This window comes from Pelmatolapia mariae, linkage group LG3_W (genome assembly GCF_036321145.2).
Source record: "Pelmatolapia mariae isolate MD_Pm_ZW linkage group LG3_W, Pm_UMD_F_2, whole genome shotgun sequence".
In the NCBI taxonomy this organism is placed as follows: domain Eukaryota; kingdom Metazoa; phylum Chordata; class Actinopteri; order Cichliformes; family Cichlidae; genus Pelmatolapia; species Pelmatolapia mariae.
In genome coordinates this window covers 29170791-29174059 of record NC_086229.1, presented here as the reverse complement: position 1 = coordinate 29174059, position 3269 = coordinate 29170791, and positions in this window count along the sequence as shown.

The following is a 3269-nucleotide window of genomic DNA, read 5'->3' as shown; positions in this document are numbered from 1 at the left end:
TTAAGTAGCAAAGTCCTTATTGTAGTGTATAATCTATAAAGAAACAGGATGTTGTGATAGAAAATTCTGACTTTATTTTTACTTTTTATTTTATTTCTTTTATTTTGAAGTATCTAAGTGTTGAATTGTGACGTGTAATCTAGAAGGAAACAAGATACTGTGTCAGAAAATGTCAAGTTTCATCCTTTCACTGTGTTAAACTGCAACCTGATATCACAGCAAAGGTGAAATGGGTGAATGGAGGTGTTCATGGTATCGGGGGTAAGGTCAGGCCACTTTTGGCCACGAACAAGCTGAAAGGGTCGTGATTTTGAACAAACCCAGAGGGTTAAATAATTAAATCTGTAATTATTCAAACTTGTCATTAATTAATGAAAATTGGAAATAAATAATTGATACATTTTAATGAAATTAATGAAACATTTAAATAAAAAAATTATTGGTGTATTTCTTTAATTCATGTTGGCACTCCCGACCCTCCATAAATGTGGCTGCAGCAGCTGCTCCATCATAAACACTCCTGGCTGTGGGACAGTGGGAGGAGGAGTCAGTTTACAACAAATATGAACAACTGTGAGCTGATGTGGAGCAGTCCAGTGGAAGAGTTTGAAGAAGAAGTTAAAGACCAGTGAAGTCTTTACCAGCAGTGAAAAATCATCATCTGCAGCTTAAACACTAACAGGCTCCGCAGCTCAGAAGGCATGCTCAGTGGTGACATCATCATACTCTCTGTCCAATCCCTGACCTCCTCCATCACGCTGGGTCATCTCCATGGAGACAGCTGGTTTGTTCTTCCTGCTCCAGCAGATGGACAGCAGCAGACCGGTGGAGATGCAGTACGGACAGAAGACCACTAGATGGCAGAAGAGTCTGAGCTCAGAGGGAGGAGGAGCTGAAGGACGAGGAAGCAGAGAGGAGGAGTCAGGAGTATAAAATCTTCTGCTTCTAAACTTTTCTTTTGTTTCAGTGCACACACAGCTGGACACAATTTGTCTCACACTTTGAATTGTACGTCATTGTTGCTGCAGAGTAGTTTGTGTTTAACAGACACTGTTATCACACATGAATTATTTCATGCTTACACAGTAATAACCTACTATCTATGTGCAGCTCTGACCTTTGACCCTAAGTTTCCAAGTCAGATGATCCAAACTTGTGGATGTGGGGGTTCCACTGTTACTGTGGACCATCAGAGTTTTAGATCAGAGAATAAAGAAACTCCCATCATGGATCAGGTCTCAGCAGGAGAGGAACCTGAGTGCAGTAGATACTACTGTGACTGGTGCAGATATCAGTGTGTATTGATCAGCTGAAGAGAGCACAGTGGTGCAGTGGTCAGCACTGTCCCCTCACAGCAAGGAGGTTGATTTTAGCCCCAGCTGGGTGATTTCTGTCCGGTATGTTCTAGAGATGGACCGATCCGATATTACGTATCAGTGTCGGTCCGATACTGACCTAAATTACTGGATCGGATATCGGAGAGAAATAAAAAATGTAATCCGATCCATGAAATATCACAAAAGCACCTCAGAAAACTCGCGACATGGAGTAACTCAGCTCATAACCTTAGCACGTCGGAGCAGTATGCATCACGTGATAGAGCGGCTGTGGCGTGTGAGACCTTAACACAGGGGTCCCCAATCTCAGTCCAGCTCTGTGCATTCAATCATCATCATCATCATCGTTTCTTTATATAGCACTTTAAAAACACACAAAGCTGACCAAAGTGCTGAACAATAGAAACATAATAGATACCATAAGAATAATAAATACGATAAAATAATAAACATAGCGAAAACAATAAAATACAAGTCAGTCAACCACTGAGTCAAAAACAAGCGAATAAAAATGTGTTTTCAATCTGGATTTAAAAACCAGCACTGATTTCGATTGCCTAATGTGAAGAGGAAGATTATTCCAAAGCTTAGGAGCCAGGATAGAGAACGCTCGGTCTCCTCTCAGTTTCAGCCGTGATTTGGGGACTGAGAGCAACAGCTGCTCAGCTGACCGGAGCGAACAAGCGAGGACATAGGGCTTCAGCAAATCAGACATATATGCAGGTGCCAGACCATTTAAAGATTTAAAAACCAATAAAAGAACTTTAAAATGAATCCTAAATTCAATTGGAAGCCAGTGCAGGGAGGCCAGGACCGGAGTAATGTGCTCAAATTTCCTTTTACCAGATAAAAACCGTGCCGCAGCTACTGTACTAGTTGCAGGCGTGTCAGAGTGCCCGGTCCAACCCCTATTAGAAGGGAGTTACAATAATCCAGGCGTGAGGTTATAAAAGCGTGGATAACAGTCTCCAAGTCACGCCATGAAAGAAAAGGTTTAACCTTCGACAGACGCCTGAGTTGATAGAATGACGATTTCATCACCCCATTCACGTGGCCATCAAAGGTAAGTGCAGAGTCGATTTTTAACCCAAGATTGGTAATCGAGCTCTTCAGGTGAGGAGTCAGAACAGCAAGGTCAACATCAGGGATATCAGAGGAACGATTCAGGTCGAACAGAATTGCTTCCGTTTTACGTTCATTAAATTTTAAAAGGTTTTGAGCCATCCATGACTTAACATCACTAAGGCAATCAAGCAGGAGTCTAATTGGGGAGCTATCAGAATGACTGAAAGGAAAATAGAGCTGGCAATCATCAGGATATAAATGAAATGAAACTTTGTGTTTACGAAAGATCGCACCCAGTGGCAGGAGATACAATGAAAACAGTAATGGCCCAAGGTGGTAAACACTGTGCAGTGCTGACAGCTGACAAGACGGTAGAAAGAAAATGAAAGCCTCCTGATTAAGGAGCAGAGTGTGGTAACAATATTTCTAAGTCCAGCAGTAATGAAGGAGGACTCTGTCTGTGGCTCTTCCTCCAGAGGACTTTTCTCCCTCCTCCTTCATTTATTAGTGTTTGTTCTTCATCCTCTACTCACCTGCAGGAACAGCCAGAGCAGACAGCAGCAGCACACACACACCTGCAACAGGACAGAGGTCACTAAAGGTCACCAAAGGTCAGAGGTCATGATGAGGACAGACAGGTGTAGGAACATCAGCTCACCTGCAGCAGTCAGCAGAAACAGGCCTGAAACTGAAGAACACACTGATCAGAGATCAAATGGTCACATGACCAAAGAGAAGCATTCAGACTGCAGTGATTGGTTACTGTTCCCACACATCAATAACCCACAGCGCCCTCCAGTGGTGGAAACACAGATAATACATGAAACATGAAGGAGACTCACAGCAGAGGCAGACGCTCCGTCTCAG